Consider the following 25,185-nt stretch of genomic DNA (forward strand, 5'->3'; position numbering starts at 1 on the left):
GGGAATACTCTGCAGTAACCCTAGGATCAAGAATGTGCAATCTCATATCATAAGCCACTCTCGGAGTAGCAACAAACTCTGCATGAGCAATCTCAAATGACAAAGAAGGTCCCTAATCTCGCCTATCTCTATACCGTCGAGCATATATCATCAAACCAGTAGGCATAAGTTGGATGATACCAAATTGTCTCAAAATGCAACCAATCAACCATCACTCAATAATATAAGCAGTCTGACCAATGAGATATCTACTCTGAATAATAAATGGTAATGTCTGTGCATCATCCATCGATGACTCACAATCAAGATATGGTCTCCAAGTAATGATATCCAATGAATCAAGCACCCAACGCCAATACTCCATCTTACCCAACTTATGTTGAGTAAGAATACCTGCATAGAAATACACATATGGTTGCCTCCCTCCATGAACTCTGTGATGGATAGGCCGTGTAATAGCAATGTGCTCCCAACACCAAATCTGCAATAAAGTGCATCCTATAGACAAACTCGCACTCTCATCATACACTGCCTAGTGAAGATCATAATATAAGTGTGCCAACATGCAAACACCCCAAGCATATCGAGTACGATGTTGCATCACACTCAAGAGAATCTCACCCCATCTAACCAAAAAACCTCATGATCTCCTATCAAGACATATAAATCCTCCAATCAAACCAACCAGAATCACAAGAAGAGCCTCGTTATACATCACCATATCAAGCCATCGAATCTCTCCTCTACCAATGCTCTCATCAGCAAACACAACTCTGCAAGCCTCTATCCCAACCCAATCCTGATAATCATACGACACTATCTCGCCAGTCACTGGGATGTGCAAAATCCTATAGACATCCTCAAGAGTCACACTAATCTCACCCGTCGGCAGATGGAAAGTGTTATGCTCATTATGCCATCTCTCGAACAACACTGTCAATAATCCTCTATTATGTGTTATCTTAGGCATATACAATAAATGGCATAAACCACAGGCATCTATATGTCTAATCTCAGTCTAGGTCAACTTTGGAACTAAATGACGTACTGCTGGTAATTTCTCTCGACACTGGAGAACATCAAGTTTCTCCTATTTTTCAAGAGAAATCAACTCAAGCATCAAATCAAAACTGAATCATCAAATCAATCTATCTATCAAATCAAAATTGAATCATCATCTATCTATCTATCAAATCAAATTGAAGTAATTTACACTATCAAAACATTTTAAAACCTATCAATCATGGTTTTCTATCAAACACTACGTTCACTCAAAACTCTGCTAAGCTCTTACATCAGAAACTAAATCAGTTTCTTAAAGCTAATCAAGCTAATCAAAGCAATCCAATCTATCAATCAAGCTAATCAAAGCAATCCTATCAATCAATCCAGCAATCAACACTATCTATCGATCTATCAATCACGCAATCACTCAATCAAGACCCTATTTCATCATCAATGCATATTAAACATGTTAAATCTAATCATCAAAGTGATTTTTAACCTTTGCACTTATCAAAAAAATCAAATTTGACCAAAAGCGCTAACAAACGATGCATTTGCGTTATCCTATGCATAAGCGTTGACAACTTTAACATATGCGCTAACAAAATAGACATTTGCGCTAATCCTAATTGCATATGTGCTAAAACAAATTGCATTTGCGCAAACCTAATGCCAAAAAAATTCAAAAACACACCTAAAACATGAAAATTTGAATGAAAACTTGCAAACAAGGCTCGGGATAAGATACCTACTAGATATCCATGCTCGCCAGGTCGCTGATAACGTTGAACATGCTCAAATCGATGATTCTCCATGGGAATCACCATTTCGTCACCTCAGCAAGAATATTTTCTCCACAAGCTGACAAGGATAACAATGAAATTAAAATTAGCCTTCGTTAATTTTATATTTACTATTTGAAGAGTAATTAATTTCAAATGGGGCAATTTAATTTGTTTTTTACAAATGAATTTAATTGAATATCAATTATCATGAGATCAATCATTCAAAACAGAATTTTTGACAATTTCATGATCAATCTCTTGAGGGGGCACACAATCAGGATCACACAATCAGGATTACACAATCAAGATTTTTATCTCTATCAGGTGCATTATTGAGACTTGATTTAAACTTTGAAACAATGTTGTCTTGACATTATTTCAAAGAGGGGCAAAATGTATACACATAAAATTGGCTATGAGCAATTAAATAAATATTTTATATTTATTTAATAAGTATTCTTCTATTAAATAGTTAATTTGAAAAGATTAATTAATTTAATTCATTTTCATGTCTTTATATTAATTAATTTTTTATTAATTAATTCATTTATCCTATTCCTCTAATTAATTAAATATCTAATATTGAATTATTCTTCTAACCAAGTTAATTAAATATCTAATATTTAATAGTTATTCTCATATCCTATAGTCTCAAATATTAAATAATTTCTTAGATTATTTAATCTTTCTTATCCAACTCACCCTTCATCTCCACTTCATCTTCCCTTTGCCAACTCATCCATCATGTGGCTAAGGAAATTAATATTTCTTAAATACTAATTCATCATTTATCTCCAACCTCCAAATTTAATGAATATTGTGTACATACACATATTTCATAACCATTTCCTATATTCTCTCCAATACCCTCTACATCTTAGGAAGGACTTGAGTCCACTTGTCCTCTCATGCCTAAATTTCCTCGAACCATCCCTAGATTCTCTTAGTCAGCAACCCAGTCAAGGTGAGATGAGTGACACTCGTCTTCTCCTTCCCCCTTTCTCTCAACCTTCACCTTTGCTCATAGCCATCCAAATCTATAGATCTAATCATGACCATTGATCTAAGCCACATCATCTCATCCTCTCAAAGTCTATAAAATCAAGAGCTTCAGTTGAGAGAGAGTTAGACTTCAAGAGACTTGAAGTTCATTTTGCAAGCTAATCATATGCATCCTATCAGTTAACTACAAGTTATCAGTCCATTCTTCATATGCCATCTTGGAAGCCATCAGTGCATTGTCTGAGAGCACACCATCTGCAACCAAGAATAGTGGAATTATGACACAATGAGACATAAGCCATAAAGGTAATATTAATATTTTATTTCATATGTATTTCATGCAGTTTCATTGGTTGAGTTTGGATTTCCTGTATGCATTTCCATTTGTATTTTGTGAAACTAACTTATTACAAGTAACATTCTAAGGATGAAATTCAAGTCGACATAGCTATATTAGAAGAGATGAGTATATTGACAAATTTGATCCTAGAAGTGATGAAGGAATATTTCTTGGTTATTCATCTAAGAGCAAAGCATATAGATGTTTTAACAAGAGATTGCAGAAAATTGTTGAGAGTACAGATGTGAAGATTGATGAACAGTTTAGATGAACTTCAAGGTATATAGACTCTAAACCGGCAACAAAAATATTGAAAAATGAAACTACATTGAATCCACTGGTACATAATGAAGATCCAATTACACCAGTATCATCTGAAAATTCCACTGTAACTGAGGAACAACAACAAACGAAGACACCCAAGTATATAAGATTGAACCACTCAGAAAATCAGATAATTGGGAACAAGTATCAAGGAGTTATGACAAGAGGAAGACTAACAAATGAAGAGGTTTGTCTTATTTCTCAAATTGAACCATCATCAATTAATGAGGCATGTGAAGATAAACACTAGATTAAAGCTATGGAAGAGGAACTAGAGCAAATTGAGAAGAATAACACATGGACATTAGTTCCCCGGCCTAAAGACAAAAATGTGATTGGAACAAAATGGGTATAAAGAAACAAACTTAATGAAGATGGTAAGGTAATCAGAATTAAAGCAAGATTAGTGTGTAAGGGATATTCTCAGAAAGAAGGAATTGATTATAATGAAACCTTTGCACTGATAGCTAGAATTGAGGTAGTCAGATTATTCTTGGCTTTTGTAGCACACAAGAACTACAAAGTATATCAAATGGATATTAAATGTGCATTTCTGAATGGAGACATTGAAGAAGAAGTTTACATTGAGCAACGTGATGGATTTTCTTTGACAGATAATAAAGATATGGTTTGCAGGTTAAGGAAAGCTTTGTATGGGTTGAAGCAAGCTCCAAGAGCTTGGTATGCTAGATTGGATAAATATCTTTTGAAGATTGGATTTTCTAAAGGTAATGCTGATAACAACTTATACTATAAAGTGAGTAATGATGACATCTTGGTTATAGAAGTTTTTGTTGATGATATAATCTTTGGAGGAGAAGATGGATTATGTAAAGACTTTTCTTTTGAAATGCAACAAGAATTTGAAATGTCTATGATTGAAGAGATAAAACTCTTTTTTAGGATTGCAAATTTCACATACTGATAAAGGTATATTCTTGAGTCAATCCAAGTACTTGAAGGAGTTACTAAAGAAATTTGGAATGGAAAACTCTAAACTGGTAAGCACACCTATGACTACAAATGACAAATTATCACTAAAGGATGAATCTACACCTGTTAGTCTGACTAGGTACAAATCTATGATAGGAGGTTTACTGTATTTGACACAAATAAGACCTGATATTATAAATTCAGTATGTATTGTTTCAAGATTTCAGAGTAATCCTAGAGAAAATCATGAATCAACAGTAAAAAGGATTTTCTGGTACTTACAAGGCACTACAAATCTTGGTCTATGATATCCTAGAGATAAAAACTTTGAATTATGTGCATACACAGATGCAAATTGGGAAGGAGATGTGGATGACAGAAAAAGCACCACCAATGGAGCATTTTTTCTTGGAAGCAGATTAATTTCTTGGCTGAGTAAGAAACAAAGTTGCACATCTTTATCAACAACATAATTAGAATATGTTGCAGCAGCAACTAACTGTACATAGGTATTATGGCTTAAACAAATGTTGAAGGACATAAAGGTAAAATGCAAGGAACCTATAACTATCTATTGTGATAACATTGCAGCAATTGATATATCTAAGAATCCGGTACTACATTCTAAAACTAAACATGTTTCTATCAAACTGAATTTTCTAAAAGAGAATGTTGAAGTAAAAGAAGTAAAACTGGTTTATGTGAATACTAAAGAGCATATTGCAGATATTTTCACTAAGCCTTTGCCTAAGGAGACTTTTGAATATCTTAGAGATCAGCTTAGGGTCACACCCCCACCGGTAGAAACTTAGACAATTGATGTTTGTCATCAACCGATAGAATTAACAGAGAAATCTTATACTCCGACTTTGATGAGGAGAGCTACTTCTTGGGGGGAGTATTTGGTATACTGAATTGGTTGGTATTTTGTACTTGAACCTGGTTTTTGTATTGCTTTGGCATTTGATATCAAAGGGGGAGAGATTGATATGGAAAAGAACAAGGAAAACACATGTTACTCTCAGGGGGAGAGATTTCTACTTTGGGAGAGATTGATTACTCTCTGTATCTGAATTTTGATTTCTAGTTATGATCACTTTTGGGAGATTGTTGGTTTTTAGTATTTGGCATTTCTATTTTGGCACTTTGATGGTTTTTCCATCTTGTGTTGCCATCAATGCCAAAGGGGGAGATTGTTGGTATTTTGGTTATGTTGATATGGTTTTGTCATTAATGCCAACACCTATTAACACTTATCAACTCTGGCACTTTGGAGAATTGGCAATGTTCACTGGCAAGCAAGTGACTTATGCACAATCATCGGTATCTGGTACACTGGTAGGATATATTATTCACCGGCACTTGGAATGACATGGAAATCACTTGGTTATGTTGAAGACATTGTTTGGACACTTTGTCTTGGAGATTTGTTCATTGATATATTTGTATTTGCATATTTGTTGTTACCGGCAAATAGGTCCAGAATAAGCATCGACAGGCTTATCTATTCCAGATTAGCATGACATGCTTTGGAGATGAGTTTATTGTTATTGTAAATGCATTAATCTGACATGTTGAATCGGATATTACATCGGTTATTGATTTATATGTAATTGATTTTATTGTAATATCTTTTAGAGTCGACCTACTAAAATTGGTCTTAGGTTATAGTATATATGTAAGATCTTATTTGTAAGATCGATATGTGATTGGGAAAAAGAATTGTAAGAAGGTATATGTGAGAATAAGCAGAGCTATACATGCAGACATCATTTGAAGGTGAAGCAAGGTTTTTGTGAAGGCATATTAGAACTACACCGGTACTAAATCTAGCATATGAAGATGCTATTTTGAGCAGTACATCATTATAGGATTTAACCATCCAATTGTAGTCAGTGTGACTCCTATTTGTGTTTGAGTAGTGAGCTCTAGGCACTTGGCCTTTCTGCATGTGTAGACCCCATTTGTATACACATACTATCTGTAGTAGTATCATCTGATTGTGGGTAAGGTTTCCCACTGTGGTTTTCCTCTTACAGGGTTTCCACATACAAATATTGGTGTTATGTGTTGTGGATGTTATTGTCTTTCTGTTTCATGCATTAATCTTTACCGATATTGCAATTAACTAATAAACTGTCAATCGGCATAAAGTTTGGTTTATCGGTATTAAGCATTAAGGTTGGTTAAGTTGTTTTTGTTTTGAATTTATTTGACAACTGATTCACCCCCCCTCTTAGTTGTCTCCGGGACCTAACATTGTCAACAGATGTGGCTTGCATGTTTCTTTGTACAACTCTTTATATTCCAAAATTGTAGTATTCAGTGTCTGTAAAAGTTTGTTTATATGTTCTGTGCACTTCTTTATTTTGTCCTCAAATAATTAATCCTTTTCCTTTTCAACTTTCTCTTTGAATGTGTCATCATTCACCTTATCAACTGTTATTACATTGTTGATAATTAATTTGGACAATGTGTCCAACTTTCCTAAAGAATCCTTTACATGATCTATATTAAATTTTGGTGCAATCAACTTAAGTATTGGTAATGTGTCATCAATTGGTTTGTAAGCCAATGCATTACAATCAGTTATCTTCTTGATAGAGTCCAGGAGTACCTCTGTCACATAGTAGGCCTGAATTCACTTAATGAAGTACCGGATGTCTGACCAACTACCTTAATTACCTTTGTGCTTCCAACATTTGTAATCATTTTTCTTGTGTTAACTTCCAGTGGATCAATCTGAGTTTGCATTTCAACTTGTAATGGTTTTTCTAATTGTTTAGGTATCTCAGTGATTATCGGTTTCACTACCTCAATATGTACCTGTGCCTCTGTAGGTTTCTCTGTTGGTTCCTTGGTGTGCTCAACTACCGATATCTTTGTCTCAGTGGGTTTCTCAGTGTCAGTCTTTGTACTTCCAGTATTCTTTCCAGTGTCCAATGGTTGCGCAGTATGTAACACTTGCTCTATTTTCCCTGTTTGAGTCTCAACCTCAACAGTCTCTGTTAGTTGCTCAACAATGTTTCCATTGTCAGCAATGTTATCCTTAGCCTCTATATTTTCCTTATCCACAACAATGTTCACTTCCTGAGTGTCTACATTCATGGTGAATAGAATTTCATAATCAAGATTAGTGTCATCATGTGTTACACCTTCACTTTCAGTAACTGGTGGATCATCAGAATGTATCGGTGCAGTGTCCAAGGGTGGTGGCAAGTTGTCAGTTATCTTGATGTTTGGTATCCCACCAACTTTACCTTTCCCTTTGTCCTTATCCTTCTAATAAACTTTGAATGATTTCTTTGGCCGGTTCAATTCTTCTTGTTTTTCCTTTTCCACATAAAAGATATCCCATTTATCAGTAGTTTCCTCTGCAATCTCATTTACTCTACCTGCCATCAAACTTACTTGTCGGTGACCACTAGCAAAAACTGATCTGTTAGCTTCACAAATTAGGTCATCAATCTCTTCTTTTGAGTTAACCAGATATATAGCTAGAAGTTTTTCAACCTTAAGTTTCTTGTCCAATTCCATTACTGCAATCCTCTTAGCATCTAACCTTCTATATAGTTCATTAGGCAAGTCATCCACAACTTCAATTAAAACTTTGTTATATATGTCCAGATGTAAGATTATACTATTTTCAATGCTTTCCTTGTCTGAATCATTGAATGTGTTATATAATTTGCTCATATTAGCCAAATTACCATCATCAGTTATTTCATTTAACAAATTATCCAATGGTGGTATAACTAGTTTCTGTTTCTTCTTGGGAGTTATTTTCTTAGCCGGTTGCCTTACTGTCTATTATTTCTTCCTTAAACTCCTTGTTCGTTTGGGTGGAGGAGAGGGTACTGCTGAAGGTTTTCTCTTCCTATCAACTCTTTTTAATTCAACTGGTATCTCACTTCAGAAGATGTGCCAACCAGTGAAATGTGTGCCTCCGGTTGTAGTCCTTCCAGCTCACTAGCCTTTATACCAGTAATGTTCATAACATTTTCTTTGATTTCATTTACCTATTTTGATGCATCTATTATATATTTCTCTCCTCTTCCTTTGCTTCATTGTTTGCACATTACTTTCAATTGTTTCTGCACTACCAAAAACTTCTTCTGTTGGTTCCCTTGGTGCATCTAACAAAGCTTTTGCATAAGTCTCAATTATGTTGAGATCTACCTCATAACCCATTTCTATTACCCATACAACTCTAGGAAGTATCGCTTCCATCCATGTCTCATCCTTTTTAATTACAAAACAGATTTATTTATCATATTTATCCACTACACTCTGTGGTAGTCTTTCTCTGGTTTTCATTTTAGCTTGAAAAACTTTAAAGTATTCAGTGATGTTGTTTTCCTTAGCAGTACCCATGCCGATGAAAGCTTCCTGTAATTTTTTTCCTATTGGTATGTCATATCCAAAGTCTTTCTATCCAATACTGGGGATTTTCTTTGTGAAATACAACATTAAGCATACTAAGAGATTAACAAAGCAAAATGTTCCTTTCTTGTCTCCTTTGATCTTTTTCAAGTTATCTATGAGTTCATCCTTTAGCCATTCACACACATCAATAATTGCATTATTGTTCACCATTTCATAAGCACTATTAATGCAAAGACTAGAAACTGAATTAAGTTTGTTTGCATGTGTAGTTTTGTAGCCAAGTATCATACTTATGAATCTCACATTGATGTCCTTGATGTCATTCACTCTTAGTGATCTACTATCAAATGTTGCTCCGGTTAGGGTCATGACTTTGTTGTTAGGAACCTTCTTTGTTTTGTCTGGTCTGCTACCGATTGAGGGTAAACCTCTTACTGCCCTAATTGCTTGTCGAGTGAATTTGCAGACAGAGTCTAACCAAAGAAATTCTCCATGTGCCCTACTTAGGACAATTCTCACTACATCTTCGGGAAATTTGGGGATGTTCAAAATTTCCACAAAACCTAAAGTCTCCACAATCTTGTGCTCGGGTTTGAGAGTGCCATTTTCATAACAAATTATGGTTCTAAACATTTTTAACAACTCCTCATAACCTAATTCTTCAATGTTGCAGTGAATATATATCCTAGGGTCTTCAACATAAGCTAAATCTTTAGGAATCTTTGAAAATGCGCCTATGGAATCATCTTGCTTAGCTATTTTGGGAATAATTTTAAACACGGGCCTAGGGTGTTTTATGTTTTCCATGATAGTAGGGTTTGCAATGAATTTGGGAGCAAAAGAAGAAGCCATTTGAAAAATACCTTTAGCTGCCTGATAATGTCTGAATGCCTGAAATAAATTGCTTCACACCTTCACTTTGAATGTCTTCACTCAGAATGCTCTCTGCTAATTTGAATGCTCGGTGAATCAAAAATGAGAAAACCGTTGATTTATAATGACTTTTCCTTCAACAACCTGTTGTCCTCAATTTCAACACAGCCAAAATCATGAGGCAACCCTATGAAACTGGTCCATTTCGTACCTTATGGTCTTCGGGAGAGCTTAATCGACTTCGTCGGTTAGATCATTTAGCTCTTTGCTTTTCGTTTTAGTGTTTTTCTTGTTTTTCTTAAGTTTGCAATTTTACTTGCAGTTCGGACTTTAAAGTCGGAACTGCAAGGTCTTTTCTTTGTTGTCTGCACATTGGACTTTAAAGTCCGATGTGCATTTGCTTGGTCTAAACCTGCAGTTCGGACTTTAAAGTGCGACCTGCAGGTGGTCTTTACCTGCAGTTCGAACTTTAAAGTCCGAACTGCAGACTGCTTGTTCAGATAATGCATGTTGGACTTTAAAATCCGACATGCAAGAGTTTCTAGTCTACATGTCAGACTTTAAAGTCTGACATGCAGTGTGAGTTGGCATTTATTTTGTATTTATTGTTAATTAAGGTTTTCATATTTAAATGCCTTTTTTTCTTTTTAAGTTAATTTTTGCGATTATTTCCTTCATTTGTCTTCTTTTTCTCCGCGTGCCCTCCTCAGATTTTTCTTGCCTTGACTCGGATTAGATCGCTCCATTTCCAGATTTTCCCATCATAATTTCTGTGAGTTAGGGTTTGCATTTTATTTGTCTTTTGGGGTTTTCCTTTTTGCTTTGCATTTTGTTTTCTTTCAGGGTTTTTGTTCTATGTTTCAAAGAGCAATTGGATTTTGAAGTCCAATTGTCTCCCTTGTTTTAAATTTTCCCCCTACACATCGGACTTTAAAGTCTGGTTTGTAGCTGGATGGAAGGACCTCTGCATATCAGATTTTAAAGTTCGATATGCAGGATCATGACCTCTACATATAGGACTTTAAAATCCGATATGCAGAGAGGAGTAGGTTGACATGTTGGGTTTTAAAACCCTACATGTCAACCAATTGTTTGTTTTCCTTTGTAGGCACTTTGGACTTTAAAGTCCGATGTGCCTTTAATCTATCCCAGATCACACATCGGACTTTAAAGTCCGATGTGCTTGTTTTAAGTTTTCCCCCTACACATTAGACTTTAAAGTCCGATGTGTTATTGATTTTCCCCGGATTGACACATCGGACTTTAAAGCCTAATATTTTGATAACCCATACCGGATTTGCACATCGGACTTTAAAGTCCGATGTGCTGATCAAGGTGTTTTTAATTGAACTTCGGACTTTAAAGTCCGATGTGCAATTTTTGTTTTCAAAAGAGCATGTCGGACTTTTCTCCCCGACCTGCTGTTTTTGGTAGTTTTACTCCCAAGCATGTTTTCAGTCCCGTTTTTCGATCCGTTTGAGAAAAAATGATTTTGATAATGATGAATAGCTAATCATCAGTGTTGAATGCAGTCATCCCAAATGTCAAAGCTCCCTCACAACAAGCCCGAGTCTTCCTCAGGTCAGTTGGAATCTTCTCCAAGTAAAGCATCATTAAGAAAGATAAAGTACAAGTATGACAAGTACTTGAATCTCTACCCAGAGAGTTTAGTAGACTCGAATATTAAGGATATCAAAGACACTAAAATTGGGCATGTTGATATGCAAGAATTTGTTGACCAGGTTCAAAAGGCTCCTGCTCGTCTAACCAGAATAATCAAATCTAAGCTGCATAAGTATGCATCTTTCCTAGTTGCAACTCATGATCTTGAATTTGTACTGACAATAGCAGATCACTTTGATCCAAATGCAAGGCAAGTAAAGGACGCTGATTAGAACATCATCATGACCCTAGATAGTGTGTTCTTTAACAGTGCTTTCAAGGGTTCACCAATTGAGGAAGTGGCTGATATTTCTCAAGAGAGTGCTCAAGAGTACTGCGAGAAACATGAGGATAAATGCAAAAAGGTGATCAACTCTATTTATCTCTCTACTGCAAGGATTTCCCTCACCTCACGATGGCCTAAGTCCTTCCATAGGAGTGATTTTAATGAGGAATATAACGACATGGTTAGCATGTTATCCAGAGTGAGGAGGTTAAAAGACTCATTATTTTCAAAACTGGATGTCTTATTACATAAATATAATCAAAAAGGGGGCCACAAGAATCGATTGGGGAGAGTAGATTAGTGATGTGCTTTGTGCTCAATTGAAGGAGGTCAAGGTGACACTGAAGGTTTACATGACCTCGTACCTGGTTTACACAACTTTTTCAATGAGGCAATATTCAGGCTTGTCTACCAAGGGTGATAGAAGATTGGTGCCCGTCTGGGAGTATTATGATCAGCTTACCATTAAGAATCAAGGTAACCACTATAGAAGAGTTAAATATGCTTTCTTTACTATGTGGAAATGTATGTTTGATAAGGGCCTTCAAAAGCAGAGATTATCAGAGGTCGCCTACAATAGGGTATCTCATTATGGTTGTGTTTTTCTTCAATTTCCTACTTTCACCTACATCTGAATTGGATTTTTTTCAAGTGAGCCCTTCATTCTTCCAAGGTTCCCTTCAGAAAAAATTGTCCTCATGGAGTTGTGCAGACAACTGATTAATGTGCATGAAAAACAATCACAAGCACATAAGACTAGGCTGAAATTCCCAAAATCAATCGCCAGGTACTCAATGCTAACCAATCCCAAGGCCAAAAATATGGAGGAAGAAATGTAGTGGAATACCATGAGAAGGTTCAAGGCATGAAACAATTTTGACTTTCGTGGCATAAAGAGAAAACTTAGAAGAAGTTATACTCATGTCTATACATTCGAGGATGTTTGGGCAGATTGTTAGAATGAGGAGGATATAAGAAGGATGGATTTCAGCTGTCTTACTTTGGAACAAATTGAAAATTTGGATTTAGCCAAGATCTCAATCACCATGGAAGACACAAATGACATAGTGGACCCTGTTTATTATGAGAAGAAGATTCCTAACTCCCCACTTCCACTTATGCAATGGTCGAAGAAAGAAAGAAAATATATTACTCAGAGGATCTCTCCTATCTTAGCAAACACCAATGCTTGGTTGCTGAAAAATAATCTCAGGATGAAACAACTTCCTGCTAGTTCAGGAGATGATGACAACAGTGATGGCCCATTGGGCAAAATGGCTACAGCCGAAACAAGAAAAAAGAGCAAGGCAGACCTGCAAGCACTATCCTCAGCTCCTATGGTACAATCAAAGGGAAAAGGACCCAAAATAAAATTTATAGTTAAAGGGTAAAAGAAGGGTGAATCATCATTTGCATCACAAGAAGCAGTGGAGAAAGAGCCAGAACAACTGCCTTCCAGTGAAGTTAGAAAAGGAAAGGAGGTTGAAGAAGGTGAAATTCTTCAACAGGAGGAAGTACAGGTAGCAGAAGTATCACACCCAGCTGAAGTTGATGCCCTGATTACCTCACAAGTAATCGTCCACTCTGTTGACTCTGACTTTGACTCTAACCAAGAGGATTAGGATTTTTGAGAAGATGGAGATCTAAGTATGGGCATGATGCAATCAGAGACCGTTGGTTAGTTTTTCACAATAACCAACTTCTCTAATTTAGATGATATCCCTTAATCTACTTTTAAATCCACAATGATGGATTTTAATGAAACCTTGGAAGATGCACTTGCAGAATAGGTTTCAGTAGACTTACCCATCACTACCACCACCACCACAACAATTCCTCCATTGGCAAGTGCTGAAGTTACATTCACGCCACCCTCAACTCTCCCATCTATAGCTAAAGAGGTGCCAGCAATAAATGTCCCACAAGATACCTCAATATAATCACCATCAGTAACACTCACAACTACTCCAAGCTCATGTCAACCTGCTCCCAAAGCTTCAACTCAAAATCAGCAAGGAGCTACTACTCCATCAGCCAATCCAGAACTACCCCCTTGGATGGAAGTAGTGGCCTCTAAAAGGAAAAAATAGGTGATCTCTCTAGATGAGTTTGACTTTGAACTTTTGGTTCCTCCAAAGCGTAAGGGGACAAAAAAGCCAAAGACGGTATCTCAGGTGGTAGTAGATCTGACTTCTAAGAGAGAATATGGTGAAGTTATGGTACCATCGTTAGACAAGGACAAAGGCAACATATGATCTGAAGATTATACCATGCAGGTCATAGAGCTTGGGGTGGAAACACATGAGTGTGTGAAATTAGATTCATAGATAGCCTTTAATTCTTTGTTTGGAAGATTGGATCAGGAGAGGGATGAGAAAAATATCTTGAAGCAGAAGTGTGAATAGCTAACCAATGTTCTTCTAAAGGTAACAAAATCTTCTCAAGAGGTTGAACCCATAGGATCCTGAATAGATATCGAAGCCCTCAAGAAGATTGAACATGTGGGAGCTAAAGGCCGAGTGATGGATGAGTGGATCTCACGGCTAAGGTCAGAAGGCTCTCATCTTCTGAGCTCAACAGTGGGACTATTTTCAGATTATGAAGTGATCTAGAGTCAGATGTAAGGACTCAAAACTTCTTTATCATAGGAATTTGAGGAAGTTATGAAAAGTATTGCCTTGTGGAGCAAAATGGAGGACTTCAGGATAGATGTCCTGGCTGAGAATAAGGTAACTTGCACAAGGGAGAAGTATATCCAGATCTTGTCTTTATTATCTTGTAAGCAAGAGACAATAAATTTAATGATTGCCAAACTGGACCGGGAAAAGAAAGAAGGTGATGACGAGGTTGACCTCATTTTTGACAAATTTGGTGATCTCACTTGCTATTTATATGATGGCGATCAAAATATCATCACTGCTGAAGTTGTCACACAAGAATTCCTTTTCTTGATGGACCAATGCATGGGACAAGATTTCTCACTTGATACATTTGATAAACTATTAGAAATCTAGGTCAGTTTTGAAGTCCTCGTATCCATGTTGAAGCATGTTAAAAAGAAATAGATGAAGATTCAAGATGCAATTTCCCGCGTCCAAGCCATCACAAGTTCTACCTCGATGCTGAATGAAGCAGAGATGAAATCCATCCTTTCTAAATTCAAAGATTTCCAGAAATCCAATGAAGAAGAGAATCAAGAATGAAGTACCCCTTTTGGCACCTTTTCTTCATGCAGTTGCACCGATAGATGTTGTCAATTTTTATGTAATTGCATATTTTCTTTATGTAGTAGTTGTACTAAAATGGGAATGTGTAGTTGAATAAGTCAACTATGCCTACCTTTTTCTCAACTTCTTTTCCTATATAAGGAGGACCTCTTTTGTAAATATTTTATCATCCACATCATAGGAAGCAGTGGCGAAAGAGCTAGAACAACTGCCTGCCAGTGAAGTTGGAAAAGGAAAGGAGGTTGAAGAAGGTGAAATTCCTCAACATGAGGAAGTACAGGTCGAAGAAGTATCACACCCAACTGAAGTTGATGCCCCGATTACCTCACAAGTAATTGTCCACTCTATTGACTCTGACTCTGACTCTGACCAAGAGGATGAGGATTTTCAAGAAGATGGAGATCTAAGTATGGGCATGACACAATCAGAGACCGTTGGTCAGTTTTTCACAATAACTAACTTCTCTAATTTAGATGATATCCCTTCATCTACTTTTGAAACCAAAATGATGGATTTTAATGAAACATTGGAAGATGTACTTGCAAAATAGGTTTCAGTAGACTTATCCATCACTACCACCACCACCACAACAATTCCTCCATTGGTAAGTGCTGAAGTTACATTCATGACACCTTCAACTCTCCCATCTGTAATTGAAGAGGTAGCAGCAACAAATGCCCCACTAGATACCTCAATATTAGCACCATCAGTAACACTCACAACTGCTCCAAGCTCCAATCAACCTGCTCCCGAAGCTTCAACTCAAAATTAGCAAGGAGCTACTACTCCATCAGCCAATCCATAACTACCCCCTTGGATGGAAGTAGTGGCCTCTAAAAGGAAAAAATAGGTGATCTCTCCAAATGAGTTTGACTTTGAACTTTTGTTTCCTCCAAAGCGTAAGGGGACAAAAAAGCCAAAGATGGTATCTCGAGTGGTAGTAGATATGGCTTCTAAGAGAAAATATGTTGAAGTTATGGTGTCATCGTCAAACAACGACAAAGGCAACATACGATCTGAAGATTATACCATGCAAGTCATAGAGCTCGGGGTGGAAACACATGAGAGTGTGAAATTGGATTCACAGACAGCCTTTGATTCTTTGTTGAGAAGATTGGATCAGAAGAGGGATGAGAAAAATATCTTGAAGCAGAAGTGTGAACAACTGACCAACATTCTTTTAAAGGTAACACAATCTTCTCAAGAGGTTGAACCCATAGGATCCTCAATAGATACCAAAGCCCTCAAGAAGATTGAATAGGTGGGAGCTAAAGGCTGAGTGATGGATGAGTGGATCTCATGGCTAATGTTAGAAGGCTCTCATCTTCTGAGCTCAATAGTGGGACTATTTTCTGATTATGAAGTGATCCAGAGTTAGATGCAAGGACTCAAAACCTCTTTATCATAGGAAGTTGAGGAAGTTATGAAAAGTACTTCCTTGTGGAGCAAAATGGAGGACTCTAGGATAGATGTCCTGGTTGAGAATAAGGTAATTCCCACAAGGGAGAAGTACATCCAGATCTTGTCTTTATTATCTCATAAGCAAGAGACAATAAAGTTAATGATTACGGAACTAGACCGAGAAAAGAAATAAGGTGATGAAGAGGTTGACCTCTTTTTTGCCAAATTTGTTGATCTTCCTTGCTATTTATATGATGCCAATAAAAAAATCGTCACTACTGAAGTTGTCACGCAGGAATTCCTTTCCTTGATGGATCAATGCACAAGACAAGATTTCTCACTTGATACATTTGATAAATTATTAGAAATCCAGGTCACTTTTGAAGTCCTCGCATCCATGCTGAAGGATGTTAGAAAGAAATAGATGAAGATTCAAGATGCAATTTCCCGCGTCCAAGCCATCACAAGTTCTACCTTAATGTCGAATGAAGCAGAGATAAAATCCATCCTTGCTAAATTCGAAGATTTCCAAAATTCCAATGAAGAGAATCAAGAATGAAGTACCCCTTTTGGCACCTTTTCTTCATGCAGTTGCACCGGTAGATGTCAATTTTTATGCAGTTGCACATTTTCTTTATGTAGTAGTTGTAGTAAAATGGGACTATGCAGTTGAATAAGTCAACTGTGCCCACCTTTTTCTCAACTTCTTTTCCTATGTAAGGAGGACCTCTTTTGTAAATATTTTATCTTTCTCATGCTTAGCAAAACTCTACAGATTTTTTATCCCAACTAAGACTTTGGGCTTTTCGTGGTGGAAATTCTATCAAACGAATAAAGAAAACATTTTTGTTGATCACAAACTTTGTGTTGTATCAAGAAAATCGTTTATATAATTTAATGTTCCTATGTCCATTGAATATATATTATCTTTACTTCTTTGATCTTTAAGATATTGTTATGTGGTTAGAGAGCTCTCAAATCTTGCAAGTAGACTTTGTGCTCTTAGCATACTTGAGAAATCTATTGATAAATTAAGTAACTTGTGGTAAGCTTTGTATTGATGTGGTTATTTGTAGTTTAATGCATTAGAAATATATACTTGAAGACTTTGAGCTATAAGCTAGGTTTCTAATTGTTTAATTTGTAATGATTAGTTTGAATTAGAGTTACCTTACAGGAGACTTTGTGTTGTTTAATAGTAACTCTTGGTGTAGTTTGTTAGATTAATAGTTCTTTTCTTTAAGTATCTGAAGAGGTAGAGAAATTGTAACTAGGTGAAGGGAAAATACATAAACTCTGAAAAAAGAGAGTTATATGCCCAACACCAACCCAAAAATTTAATTTCTTATTAATTAGAGGAGAAATTTCATAGGGAACCTCCCCTTTATGAGAGGAGAGATTAATTTCTCAACATAGCTTTGTGTGAATTATATATTTTGTCATTGGTATGCTGGTGACAAAATATTTACCCAACACAACCACATTAAATGCTCGTTGGTTAAGTGAAAACTTAACACATCTGCTGGTATAGAATAAATCTATCTTCTCACCATCAACCAAGGGTAATCTGCATGATATTCAACTTGTTGCAATACCCCCAACGGGTTACTTCTCAGTTGGATGAATAATCTCCTGTCGGTGGAGTAATACTCTGTTCTACCAGTGAAGAAACAATCTCATCAACATTCTGATATGTCTTCCTAATCCATTGTTTTGAAAAATTTTGCTTTACCTCATCTACCTTTTCTTTGCCTTTCAAACTAGGTCCTTTATTATTTGTTGGTGAAGTCTTGCTTCTACAAAATTTTGCAATATGTCCAATTTTGTTACAAGCATAACAAGTCACATTATTCTTCTGAATAACCTTTCCATATCCTATGCCAGTTTGTGTTTTGCATTGATTAGATAAGTGCCCAAATCTTCCACAAACATAACATCTTACATTCATTCTACAGTTTTCAGAATTATGACCAACTTTGTTGCATTTGAAACATTGACCGGTGGGTGCATTAATGTTTTGATTGTTTCTAGATCTACACTGATTTTCTCTATGACCTACTTGTTATTGTTAAAGCATTTTCCATTGAATTTGTAAGCATTAGGTTGTCTTACCGGTTTACTGTGATCATGATTGTTTGTAATACCAAAACTTTCTCCAACTTCAAATCCAAGTCCATTAGTATCTCCATTAGGTTTCTGAATTTTTAGCATATTATCAAATTCCTCTGAACTTTTCTTGAATATCTCTTTGTGTTGATTTGCAGTAGCCAACTCATTTTCCAGAATTTCCTTTTGTCTCATAAGTTCAGTTTTATCATGTTGCATGTGAATCAGATCTATCTTCAGAATAGCATTTTCATGACTGAGTCTTAGATTTTCATTTCTAGCATCATTGAGTCTCCTAGTCAAGTCATCTTCATTCTTCTTCATATCTTCAATGTCTTTACAAAATCTCATAGTCATATCTTGCATTTCATTCCTCATAGTATTGTTTTCTTGTCTCAACTTGTTCACAAGTTCATTAAAAGTTTCCTTTTCATCATTATAATTCTGCATCTTCTCATGAAGTTCTTTTCTTTTATTTCGAGCTATAGTAAGATTCTCCTGAAGTCCTTGAATGAATTCTTGTGTAGTCCTTAGATCATCTTCAAGTTTGATATTCTTCAACTTCTTTATATCATAGTCTACAAGAGCTCCTTACAATTGTTTTATTAAGTTCTCCATCTGCATCGGTGTCAGAATCTTCCTCAAGTTGTTAGGCTTTTGAAAATAGAGGACCAGGCTCTAATACCAATTTCTATGATTAATGATAGTCCCAAAGATATTGAGAGGGGGGGTGAATTAGTATCTAACCGATTTACAAAATATTTAACTTTATTAAGAACTTTGCATTCCAAAACAGTGTAACGGTAAATAAGAATTAATGCAGTAAATAGGAATAATAAAGACAACATAGAAAAAACACCATAACACAAGATGTTTAATGAGGAAACCCGGTGTGGGAAAAACCTCAGTGGGATTTGTGACCCACAATATTCACTCACTGACCAATGAATAAATATTACTTACAATGAGGGGCCTGCACATGCAGGAAGGCCAACTGCCTAGAGCTCACTGCTCAATAAGAGTCTCACTGACTACTTTAAATCAGCATCAACTATGCCAAGTTCAGTATCGGTTTAAGCTCATCCTATCACCAAAACCTTGTTCTCAACTATATCTCCTTATATAAAAATATCATCCATACAATCTCTCCATGCATATATCTTCTACCATACAAAATGACCTATAAGATCTCATGCATATATATGAGTCTTTTATAATATGCCATGTTGGCTTTACAAATGATAATTATAATAAATACAATAAACAAAAGTTTATTCCCTGACGACTGGGGTATCAATATGCATTGTTGCCCCTATCGGTGAAGTATCTACCAGTGTATGTAGATGTCTATGCTGGTGCCAGTGCCTTTACTAGATGAATGCCAGTAGTTTTCCAGATGGTTTCCATCAATGAAAACACCAACTATTCTCATAAGAGTGTAGAATGCCAACAGGTTAGAATTGGGATCTAGTGGCAAGTTTGGTACCACCTATTGCAAAATATCAATAGACATCTGAATAAGCTCTTTATCTTCATTTTCAGATTTAACTAGGTCTTGGCTAGCTTGGGCCTAAACTGAGCTACAACCATCAACTTTTTAACTGGAGACATCTACCTAATATCCAAAGGGCCATCAAGATTAATTGAAATATGAGGTAAGAAATTTTTCCCTTGGTCCCGTGGAGTGTCAATTGCAGGATTATTAGCAATTTTATTTCCTTTATCCACTTCTTTCCCTTATGTTGCACCTTTGTCTTCTTTGGTTCCTCTTCCTCTGCATCATCCCCTTTATCATGTGCACCAGTGTCACCACTTGGTGCAATATCATCCCTTGGAACCTCAGGAACTTATCCAATATTCCCATTCACTAGAGGATTCTCACTGGTCTCAACATCAAGAGTTACATTTGGTTGATCTACCAAATGTGTCTTAGACTGAGTTTCATCTTTCTAATCATCTGGGACATCTTCCTGTACTTTCGGATGAGAAGTTTCTTCCTTTTGAGCGGCATCATCATATAGAGGGTTGTTCATTATAATATTTTTCCATACTTCTTCAATTTCTTTCCTTACTTCTTCAACCCTACCAATCATTAGCTTGTTTACGCTATTTCTGCTCCTGAATTCCTTCTTATTGACTTGTTCAATGAGTCTATGTGCTTCTTCTTGAGAGATACAAGTGCAAATATTTATCAATTCATGTTCTTTCATCTCTTTATATACTTTGTCGGCAGTCAACCTCCTAGCATCAAGAATTTTGTACATATCCTTTGGGATGCTATGTTCCAATTCAATCAAGGATTTGTTGAAGTTGTGTAAATGCAAAACAATAGCTTCCTCAATGATAGGGAAATTGAGTGAGAAGTTGCTCAATAAGCATAAATTGGTTTAATCAATCAAATGGACCCAAAGGAAATGATTTTTCTTTTGTGTTCAATTAGAGTTTGTAATATCAATCTTCAACACCCACACCACTTCTCAACCAACCACCCTATTATGTTGCTATACTTCCTTTCTCAAGCTTTTCTCCTCAATGTTACTCAAATCCTCCACCATAGGTACACACCCCAAGTTGATGTCTTAATTGTTAATTTTGATTGAGTTAGGCCATTTCATGTATTTCAACTGTCCTTCAAGAGTTTGCAAAGGTTCTAACATTATTGAGGCAATCGGGTTCACTTTGTTGGTAAAATAGAGCTAAAAAGGCTACTAGCTCGTGGAGGCCTAATTGGAGTGAAATTTGCATGTGTGGTGCAATGATGGCCACAACCACCCTGGAACCTGACTTAGGAGGTGTCAACAAGGTCCAAACTCAAATATTTTTACGGTTTTAGCTCCTATGAAGGTAGTATAATGATTGTCCATGTTTTTAGGCAAGGAAGTAGGGTTTTGAGAGGGTTTTACTCATGAAACATAGGAAGTATCTTCTAAACCTCAAGTCAAGATTCCAAATTGTCATGGAACCTTTGCCACATCATTGGGAACTATTCTTCAACTCTTCTCTACATGAAATTACATCAAACACTTGCCATACAAATAATAAAGTGACTGTTTTATGCACTGTCACTGCTAAATCACTATTTTTCCTACACTTTGCAAGGTTAGAACTTCGTGGGCACTTCACCAATGCATGTATTAACCTCCAAGAAACATTTTTAGCACTTGTAACAATATTCTAAAGTGTGGATATGTTCATAAACCAACTTTTGATTCAAGAAGACATTAAATTCCCAAAACTGGGTACTCGCTGCCAGCCACAACTCAACACATTCGCAAGGTAAATTAAATGTTGTTTTGGAGCCCCAAATGCCTCTAAAATTCCAAGGAGACTATTGCAGACCTATGCCTTAAGTTTTCTCACTCAATTTGATCTTTGAACACAAACAAGTTTGTTCTTTGTTCACATTTACTAGCCATTTCATCTCCAACTTGCCTAGCATATGCTCAAAAGCACTTCTTTTGCACAACCCTAGCCAAAATATGAAATATTTACACTATACATATGTAATAAAACTTGTCTAAGTCCACCCATGGGAGCCCAAACCTGGATTTAGACAAGTTGATGCACTTTTGGAGACCAAAACCCTTGACAGGGCAGTCAAGGAGTAAAATGAAAATAATTTCACAAAATCAACTTCCAAATGCACAACCTGCAAACTAATTACATGTAGAGAATTGAATATAAAACAAATACACTTTCCAAAAGGTATAGTATGGAAAAGAGAAGCCCCAGTACATACTGCTATACAAATGGAGTGCAAAACATGAGAAAAATCATAAAAAAGCTTGCTCTTTCAATTGATTATGTTAGAAAGTACAAAAGCCAACCCTATACCAAGAATAGGGAGGAATATAAATAGCATTTGAAGGTAGTTATCAATTCCTATATGGACATAAGGCATTTTTGTCTTGTTTTTACAAAAAGTGTCCAAAATGACAACTTTTACAAGCAAGAATGACAACTTTTGTTGCTCCAAATGGCATTTTGAGAAACCTAACTCAACCATTCCAAAATCACCTAGGAATGATCAAAAACACTTTCTAAGCATTTTGCAATGCTTTCCAAAGAATGGCTAAGCCTATAAGGCAATTTTCCACTTTTTAGCCTTATTTGGCCTAGGAGCACAAAACTGACAACTCAAACCTTAGGAAAACAAAACTTGATCTCTCAAGCACAAAATGAGATCAAACATCTATGAAATGACTCAAAACAACCTATGAAAACATTTCAAAACTAAAAAGACACTTAAGCATGAAGAATACCAAAAATGGAGAGTATAAGCAAAACTAAGTGCTCCTACACCATACTCCCCCAAAGACAAAGAAGTCATGTGACTCCTTGAGGCAGAAAAGAAGAAGGAATTCCAAACTTAGAGAACTAAAAATCATGTACCCAAGTAGTTTCTAAAAGTGGTTTATCTTTCCACTTGATGAGATGCTCCATGTACACTTGATGGCGAATCCTCTTGTAAACTCTTGAGTCCAACACCTGTTCAGCTTGAGGAATGGATGGAGGAGGCAAAGACAGGTCTGAAAGTTTGTGAAAATCTGAAACTCTATCATCCTCCTTAGGAAGCTGACCTTTGAATTCCACTAAATCTAAAACATTGAAAATAGGAGACAAAGAAAGATCAGTAGGCAAATCAATTTTATATGCATTAGAACCATACTTAGCCAATATCTTGCAAGGACCTATCCGCCTCATTTGGAGCTTGCTAGGAACTCCTTTTTGCAATCTAGACTTGTTCAAATGCACCATCACAAAGTCCCCAACTGAAAATTGAACATCCCTCTTTGATGCATCCACTCTAGCTTTCACTTTCTGTGAGGTATCCTGAAGAGTTTTTCTCACTTGCTCATGAAGTTCCTTCATTGATTAAGCCATGTCATCTACTATACCACTCTTTTTAGACATGTTACCAAGATCCCTTAACTCCATGACACCCCTTGGGAGCATACCATAAACAATCTCAAAGGGACTCTTACCAGTTGACCTGTTAACACTATCATTATATGCAAATTTTGCTTGATGGATGAGCTGATCCTAGCTTTGGCCATATTCCTTTGTCAAGCACCTTAAGAGGTTGTCAAGAGTCCTATTGACCACCTCACTTTGGCCATCAATTTTTGGGTGATAAGATGAACCAAAAGAAATATTAGTACCCAATCTTTTCCACAATGTCCTCCAAAAATGGCCAAGAAACCTAACATCTCTATCAGAAAAAATTCTAGAAGGTAAACCATGGATTCTAATCACTTCCTTGAAAAAAAAATAGGCTATTTGACTAGCATCATGTGTAGTTTTGCAAGGAACAAAGTGTGCCATTTTACTAAATCTATCCACAATCACAAAAATGCTATCAAAACCAACTTTAGTCTTAGGTAAGCCTACCACAAAATCCATACTAACACACTCCCAAGGCCTTGTAGGGATTGGAAGAGGCTGATAAAGACCAGCATTAGACATAGTAACTTTTGCCTTCTAACAAACCATACATTGCTCCACATACCTTCTGACATCTCGCTGCATTTTAGTCCAATAATAGAAATGTTGACCAACTCCAATGTTTTGTTGAGACCAAAATGTCCACTCAAACACCCATTGTGCTTTTCTTGAATCAGATTCTCCCTCATAGAGCTTTTAGGAACACAGATCTTCCCACTTTTAAACAAAAAACCATTTTGCAAAGTATAATCAACATATTCACCTGAAAAGAATTATCAAATGCTTGGCAAACTTTATAGATGGCTGCAAAATATTCATCATCAGGATACATTCCCTTGAAGCATTCTATGCCCATACTCTAAACCTATACTTCCTGCACTGTTAGAAGCCTTCTACTCAAAGAATCTTCTACTTTATTGCATTGTCCTTTCTTGTTCTTAAGAGTAAAAGTCTATGATTGTAACTACTCAACCCATTTGACATGCCTATGATTTAACTTATCTTGTGAATTCAAGAAACTCAAAGCCTGATTATCTGTATAAACAACAAACTCTTTTGGAAGCAAATAATGTCTCCACTTTCTAAGTGCTTGAACTAAAGCATAGAGTTCCAAATCATAGGAAGAGTACTTATTTTTAGTATCATTTAATTTTTCACTAAAGAAAGCTACAGGTCTATTATCCTGACTCAACACTACACCTACTACAATACTACTAGCATCACATTCAATAGTAAATAACTTGTCAAAACTAGGAAGTATAAGCACTAGTTGAGAAGAAAACTTGGTTTTCAAAAGTTCAAACCCCTTATTTGCTACATCTGTCCACTGAAACTTTACCTTAACTCCACCTTTTATAGTATCAAGCATTGGTGCACAAATTTCACTGAACCCTCTGATGAATTTCCTGTAGAACTGTACTAAACCATGAAAACTTCAGACATCACTTGCTGATTTGGGTATAGGCCAATTTGTGATGGCTTCCACCTTGGTTTTATCCATTTTCAAATCTCCTCCTGAGATCACAAAGCCAAGATAAACCAATTCATGTTTCATAAAATCACACTTTTCCAAATTGATTGTCAGTTGTTCATCATATAATTTGTTCAAAACAATTTCAAGATGCTTCAAATGCTCTTTGGGTTTTACTGAAAATTAGAATGTCATCTAAGTACACCGCTACAAATTTACCAATGAAATCATGCAAAACTTCATTCATGAGTCTCATGAATGTGCTTGGGGCATTAGAATGACCAAATTGCATAACTAGCCACTCATAAAGACCCTCATTTGTTTTGAAGGTTGTTTTCCATTCATCACCTTCTTTTATCTTGATTTGGTGATAACCACTCTTGAGGTCAATTTTTGTGAAGTACTTTTCACCTCCCAAACAATCCATCAAATCCTCAATC

Source organism: Cryptomeria japonica, chromosome 10, assembly GCF_030272615.1.
Source record: "Cryptomeria japonica chromosome 10, Sugi_1.0, whole genome shotgun sequence".
Lineage (NCBI taxonomy): Eukaryota > Viridiplantae > Streptophyta > Pinopsida > Cupressales > Cupressaceae > Cryptomeria > Cryptomeria japonica.